At 39.1% G+C, this 7,824-nt stretch overlaps 1 pseudogene across 1 annotated transcript; it reads right to left on the bottom strand.

Moving 5' to 3' along the window:
• Nucleotides 1-2,653: 2,653 nt before the first annotated feature.
• LOC147548601 (peptide-N4-(N-acetyl-beta-glucosaminyl)asparagine amidase A pseudogene) lies at nucleotides 2,654-5,535 on the bottom strand (annotated as a pseudogene). Its single transcript, XR_015237082.1, has one exon. The product of XR_015237082.1 is annotated as a peptide-N4-(N-acetyl-beta-glucosaminyl)asparagine amidase A pseudogene (transcript).
• Between the last annotated feature and the right edge of the window lie 2,289 nt (nucleotides 5,536-7,824).

The following is a 7,824-nucleotide window of genomic DNA, read 5'->3' as shown; positions in this document are numbered from 1 at the left end:
TTGAAAGAGAAGAAAATTGGTTTGAAGAAAAGAAGATTATTAATTTTGTGAAGCAATTTAGTTTGTGGTTATCTTCTTCAACCTTTGGTAATCTAGGATTTGTTCAAACCCTAATGGTAGTAAGAAATCTTTGTATCTCCATTCTTGTTTGGTTTATCCACCATAGTTTTGATGAAGAATTGGTTAATCCTTTATTTGTTTAGGGAAGAGTTGTTATCCAAGAGTGTTTCCACACATCTTGAACAATTGGTTTATCCACCATAGGCTTGGTGAAGAATTGTGTAACCCATTATTTAATCATAGTGGAAGATTTCTGGACTAGGTCTCGTGATTTTTTTTACCTTCTATCTGGGAGTGGTTTTTTGTCACGTTAAATAATCTTGGTGTCTCTGTTTTTACTTTCGCATCGTTTATCTTCATATTCCTGAACAAGTTAATTAGGTTATTTTTCCTAACAACATGAACCTGCACGAAGACAAATTATTTCCGTTACAGTCGAGTGTTTTATTTTCATCTTCTATTCTTAGGTGGTGGCTTGCTTTTTTTTTTTTCTTCAAATTGGTTCTGGGATTCTACTTGAGTCAGACTTGCTGTTTGTATCTTATTGCGGGCTCAGTGTAGATTTTGTGGCCATTTGGGTTGACATAAAAATCAATTTTTAGGAGTCCATTGTGTGAAAAGACTGGAACAAGCAAGGCTCAGAAAAAGCGGATTGAAAAGAGACTTATGTGAGTAAGAGATAGAACAATTTAGCTTCGGATTCTTTATTTTAGTTTAGATGGTTAATCTCTACCGTACGGAACATCTATTATATTAAAACAGCTCAGTTGGTTATTCAGGGGATAAGTCTGACCGTCTATTTTTATTGGGATTTTCATAAAGATCACATCTAATGGTTGTTATAAAATCCCTTTTCGTGTAAATCCCTTCAAAATAGAAGGGTAATAGTATAAAACGACCAAAAGTGGTTAGGATATCCCTACATAACTACCTACGTATTTCTCTCCCTCACCATTTAACTTCACACGTATTTCTCTCCCATTTAACTTCCTTCCCACGTATTTCTCTCCCTCACCATTTTCAGTCAGATTTACAACTGTTGGTTAATATCTCTCCCTATTTATTCTCCATTATCTTCTTTATTCTCTTTCCAAGAATGTTGTAATCTAAATTTATTTATTTTCTCAGGCGTTAGCCAAGAGGGATCTTCCCCGTCCGTAGGACGGGGAGGAAACCTAGTTTCTTTATCTGTTACAACGGTGTGCTACTTGTAGGTAAAAACAAGTAGGAGCTACTTGTAGGTAAAAACAAGTAACGAGAAGTGTTTCCCGGGTAAGAAGACTAAAAATTTCTTTATAACACACCCTTCTCATCTTCATCCCTTTCTCTCTTCTCTCTCTCTCTCTCTCTCTCTCTCTCTTTCTCACAGGTCCCTCTCTGTAATCTTTCGCTTTGATCACTCTTTCTCTCTCTCTAATCTCTCAATCCCTCCGAGGGCGGTTTGGACCTAGAGGCACCAAAGGGACCGTTTTGCGTCCCAATATAGTGAAGGACCTCATTTTGTGGATTTTGTACGTCAGTTTGAAAATAACAATTATATTCTGAACAAAGTTAACACATGATTTTGGATGTAGCTCAATGGCTAGTCTAGTTTGTATGCAAGAGGTTAAGGATTCAAATCCTTCCATAAACATTAACACTTTTGGAAATTTCATTTATTTTTTTGTTTAGAAATTTCGTTTATTTTGTTTAACATGCCTTGTAGTCCCGATTCACTTGGAGCCTCCTAAATACTTGGGGTGGCCTTGACTCCCTCTTTCTAGACAAGGATTCAAGGGAGAGAGAGAGAGATGGTAAAAATGACTATAGAATTTTGCCCCTACTTTGTGACCAGCTTCGTTTATGGCCCACTATTTTCCGTAAATTCAAATATGACACCCCTTTTTAATGTATATGTCATAACTACCCTTCATATATATTTCAAAATAAAATTACATAGAAAACATGATTTCCACCTCACATCTCTCTCCGCCTCACATCTCTCTCCATGTCACCTCTCTTTCTCACCACCTCACCTCTCTCTGCAACTCACCTCTCTCTCTCCAACTCACCTATCTCTTCTCCGACGAAGGTTCTCCGGCCAGCGACCTTCAAACATAAAAAAAAAATCTCATCTCTCTCTCTAACAGACCACGAGCAGACCTTGTGAACAGACCGAGGTCGTTGTAGTGTTTAGAGAGATGAGAGTTTCTTTTTTAATGTTTGAAGGTCGCCGGCCGGAAAATTTTTCAGCCGACGACCTTCGTCGAAGAAGAGAGAGGTGAGTTGGAGAGAGAAAGAGAGAGAGGTGAGTTAGAGAGAGAGGTGAGGTGGTGAGAGAGAGAGGTGACGTGGAGAGAGATGTGAGGAGGAGAGAGATGTGAGGTGGAAGTGAGGTGGAAATCATGTTTTCTATTTAATTTTATTTTGAAAAAATATATATAGGAAGGGTAGTTATGACATGTACATTAAAAAGGGGGCCATATTTGAATTTACGGAAAACAAAGACCGTAAAGGAAGCTGGTCACAAAGTAGGGGGCCAAATAGGAAATGACTCTTTTTTTTGGATGAAAGTAGAATTGTATTCAAGAATTGCTAAAGTTGCAATTCCAAATTGAAAAAATAAAACACTGAAAAAACAAGGAAAATTACATATGAATTATTGCATCCCAATTGAAAATCCAATCCGAGAAAATGGTGGAAGAGGACCAAGGCTCATTAACACTCCAAAAATGCACAAGTACTTTGATGGAAATTATAACATTTGCAGTGGATTTGTCCTCGTCCTCGAAAATTCTTCTATTTCTTTCATACCATAGGCTCCAAAAATGGCAAAAGGAGAAACAAACTTGATGAAGCTATTTATGGTTCTTGTTGTATGAATAGTTAAGTTGTCGAAGATGTCTTTGGTAAGATTAGCATGAAGCCAAACATTACTAAGAGAAGAAGTAATGTCATTCCAAATATTTGTCGAGAAGGAACATCTGAAAAATAAGTGTTCTAGAGTCTCTTCCTCCATCCTGCAAAAAGAACATCGATTTGGAAACGACAAACCTCTTCTTTGATGATCACAAGTAGGGAGAGAGTTGAGATAGGCTGCCCATCAATCACCTCAATGATGCAACAAACAGAATTCAGTGGCAATCCCGCCTCATGTTCAAATGATAAGGGAACTAATCTTTCAGTTTCACAATATCACGTTCTCCCACATATACAGGTCCCAGAACAATCCAGCCGACAAGTTAGCGAAAAGGCTAGAACTCATGCAGGAGATAGAATTTGGAATGATACTGTATTTTTAATTTCCCATTTGTATCGTAATAAGACTTCGCTTTATTAATTCCAAGTTATGTTTTCGACAGACAAAAAAAAGATCGCGGAAGTAGCGTGAACGATGGGGGAATACATTGGTTTGAACTATGACAAGGTTCATTCAGAAGATTTATAGTTTTCAGAGCAACAAAATGAAGAACAATTGATGAGTCCATGGAACTAAATTCGAATATGACCGTCAAATATTACATGGTTCTTGGCGGTTGGGAGCAACCACGGTGTCCGTTCCAATGAAGCAAAGAACATGTGAATGTAACTAGTTGGAATCCTTTTCATGACTCTATTGTTTTTGGCACCCAAATCAGTTCCTAGATACTCCTCCATGCTAAAACAACCGCTTCAATATATTGACTCAGTAGCTTGATATAGATCGTTCATCCTTTTCGCAAATATCTCCTGCAATGTTATAAAGGATTCTGTAGTCTGTACTGCTCACGTTCCACGTATAACAGTCATCTGCACCATGATTGTAGTCGTATAATTGTTGAGTACTTCCTGTTCCACTTTTTACTAAGTTTCCTTCTACCAATATCAAACCTTGTCCATTTTGTGAGTTTTCAAGATTGCTTACATCAAAATCGAACCCTGATAAATGTCTAAACCCATTCTCATTGAATCCCAATGAGACATTTGCAACCATTAAGGACCTACCATCGCCTTGATCAATTGTTTCAGTGTGTAAATATAATGGAAAATTTTGATGTCGTTCAACTGAATATGAATGTTTGGACGGGAGATTGGCATGGACATGGTAATCGCAAACTATATTCTGATTCACAATCTGAGAATCTGTACTCCCAATAAACTTCATATAGTTTGTAAAATGGAATTTTTGAAACGAACGAGTAGTTATATTCCCATGAGATGAATTCACCCAACCAGATGAAGATATGGACCGAGTTGCTGTAGTAAGAAAAGACTGACTAACACCTTTCTCTTTGGAAATCACAGAGATTTTAGGAGGTGGGAACCCATAGTTTATCAAGTTTCCGGCAGTTTTCTCGCTCTTATCATCCAACCAAACATGTAAGTTTGCATCAATGTACCATACATCCAATGCATTTGTAACACCAAACCCTAATTCATGATCATTTCCATCCAAAATCTTCCCTAAAAATGGCGTAACTTCGATATCATATGAAGGTAGATCAAACGACCCAATTCCTGTGATGGGTCTCCAAAGAAGGGGATTTACTCCTCCAGTATAAATCACAGTGAAAGGCCAAACGGCACCAACACCATTACCATCTAAACTAACAACAACTTCTCTAAAAGGTCCATTTCCTGGTGTATTAGTAAGATTCTTTGCAATTATATACTCATTTGGTGGATTCCCATACCAAAATTCATCACTAGAATGAAAAGAAACATAAACCTCAAGCACAGCTCTGTAAGCATTTTGAGGTATTTTGAACTGTTTTGACTGAATTTCAGTTGAATTATTAACCAAAAACCACAACCCATCATTCAGAGGAAGATTTCTAGAAATGGGTAGGACTAAATCAGCTGGGGGGAATTCAATTTCAGGATGATGATGAAGATTATTATGAAATTGTTGTTCATATGGATAAAAATGAAAAGTTAAATTAACATGATAAATACCTGTATAAGTTGAATCAATAAGATTACCCAAATAAACAGCTAAAAGTTGTGGATTTCTAAGAAGTGAAGAATACCTAGTTATATCTTTTTGAACAGTCCAAACAATTCCAGTAGATCTAGGTTCAGCTGTACAACTTCTAAGAATTTCAACACCACCTAACCAAACCCCAAAAATTCTATCAAATTGTCTTCCCTTACTAGTTGCTTTCCATTCAAGAACAATTTTGGAGAAATTTTGAGATGGGCAATTTGAAGGAGGTTTATAATTAGCAAGAACAGGTGGTTTTCCATATGTATAACCAAAATCATGTTGAAGAACAAGAGAAGAACAGGGTTTTGTTTTTGGAACTTTTATGGGTTTGGTTACTTCAAAGTAAGTTGTAATTGGGGTTTTCTCTTCTTGGTTGTTCAAGTCTTGAGAGAAGATCAATGAATCTGTGAAGAGTTTTGCTTTGTGGAGATTTGCAAGGGTATGGAGAGAATTGCAAAGAAGAGAGAGAAAGCATATAAGAAGAACCTGAGCAAAATTAGTAGAAGATGAAGCCATGAGAGATCAAAAGTTGACACAAAAAGTAAATCATGAAGGGAGATTTTATAGTCCACCCATTTTGGTTAAATCCTTTAAAGGCGCCCCTAAATCTCCAATTTTGGTTGAAAGGCCACTCCAGAAAAAGGCACTCTCCTTTCTTTAGTTTGACCTGACGGTAAAGTTAACGCCGATAAGTCAAAATTATTCAAACCAAGAAAAATTCTCTTGACCGATCAAAAGCCCTACCCCTCTTTCATTTTTCTCATGACCTCTGTTTCATCTTCTTCTTCTTCAGTTTATCTTTTCCCTCTCTGTAAAATCTATCACCTCTATCACTACCACCATTCTCGTCTTCATATCTCCCTCTTTCTCTCTCCGTTTCTCTCTTTCTTTCTCCCTCTTTTCATCTTCATCTATTCCTCTTTCATCTTCTTCATAACCCTAGGTTTTATTTTTTTCGGCTTTTTGAAACTACATTGTTTGAATACTTGAAGGTACTGGTTAGCAACACAAGAAAGAAGATTTGCAGACCTTATTTGAAATCATTTCGTCTGGAAGTGGGTGAAAATCAAGAGAGGAAGGTGAAGGATTTATCCGTTCGGTCTGAAGGAGATGTCCTTCCGAAGGAGTGTTCTTCGACCAAGGTGGCAATGCGATCAATTTGTCAGTTAGGATAACGATGACCACACGTAAAGATCATCCAGTCCGGTCCAATTAGGGGTCGTAATGCTTTGCTAGAAGCCAACTACGATCATCGGATCAAGGAGTTGATTCGAGGCTAACATAGACCGGATCCTACAACGGGTTACACATAAGAGTGGTAACTTGATCGGAGAGATTTGACTAGACGGGAACTGGCTAAAGTTGGATGGGATTCAACTGGAAAGGCCGAAAGGGTCCGAATGGAGATTCGGGACAAGATAGAAAGGAGGCTTTTTGGGCCGGCCATGAGATGGCCGACCAGAGTAAGTGGGCCGGCCATATAAGGCCCATAGTGGGCTGCCCTGGCCGGCCACACTTAAGGGGATTATCAAAATACCCCAAAAAGGGTATTTTGGTAATTATCTTTTCTGTGACCCAGAAAATAGAAAACCTAATCTGAATGAGATTCTAATTAGGGTTTGTCTATATATTGGGTCAGTTGAGAACAGAAAAGGTGTGGATTTTTCTCTAAGAAAAATTATACAGCTCTCTCTCTCTCTGAATATACAGCTATTGGAGAGAGAGGAATATAGAGAGAAAGTTCCCATTCTATCAATCTAGTCAAGAAGAAGAGTTCTTCTCAACCTTCTACTAAGTCCTAGCAGTCTGAAAGGAAGGGAGATCAAGTCTATTCACTCGGTGTCTCAAGTAGAGGAGCTACAGTTGGAGCTCTCGATCTTTGCATGCGATTGGAATGGTTCGAGGGAAAAACGCGTTAAGGTATTTATCCCTCTCTAGTTCATTGATTAGTTTATGCATATAGATCCTGGGCAATCTAGTGTTAAATATGAGATGTTTGAGATTCCGCTTACAACACTAGGTAGTGTATGGGATACACAAAACCCTTCAGTGGCATCACGAGCCAGTTGCATGAAACTATCTCTGACTAGTCGAATTAGATTCGAGCTTGATTGATTAGATGATTTTATGTTTAAATAGGGATTTAGACATGAAATTGATTAGTTTGAATTAGATTTAGACTTAATCGGATAGAAAATTGAAAGAGTTTCAATGGGAAGACTTTAAAATTTGGTGTTTTTGAAAAGAGTTTTCAAAATAAAATTTTAAAGTGGATGGTTTTTTGAAAAGAGTTTTCAAATTGCTGGGTTTTGGATGAAGAATTCATCAAAAACAGCAAAAAGTTGGAATTTTTCGAAAATTGGGAGAAAACAGGGTGCTGTCCAGGAGACCGGACTGACCAGGACGCGTCCCAGGACGCGTCTGCCCAGTCGCGGACGCTCTGGACGCGTCCCAGTCCTTCCCGGACTGGGAATCCGAGAGCGTCTCGGATTAGGACGCGTCCGAGCTTCTCGGACAGAGGACGCGTCCGAGAGCGTCTCGAACTGGGAGTCCGAGAGCGTCTCGGACAGGGATCCCGAAGGATCCGCGTCAGGCACCTGAGGTCGCGTCTTCCAGACGCGACCCAGAGAAGTCCGGACGCGTCTTCCAGACGCGACCACAGAGAAGTCCGGACGCGTCTCGGATTGAGAATCCGGACGCGACCGGGACTGTTTCTACCAGAACGCGTCTGGGACGCGTCTGGGAAACCAGGAACCGTCTCGGACTGGGAGTCCGAGATGGATGCGCTTGGGCAGAGCGTCTGGGACGCGTCTGCAGGG

The sequence above is a fragment of the Eschscholzia californica genome, unplaced genomic scaffold, assembly GCF_041429995.1.
Source record: "Eschscholzia californica isolate CP2 unplaced genomic scaffold, dmEscCali1.0.p SCAF_3, whole genome shotgun sequence".
NCBI classification, from domain to species: Eukaryota; Viridiplantae; Streptophyta; class Magnoliopsida; order Ranunculales; family Papaveraceae; genus Eschscholzia; species Eschscholzia californica.
The sequence above is the reverse complement of the archived record's forward strand: the minus strand, read 5'-3'. Positions and strand labels throughout refer to the sequence as shown.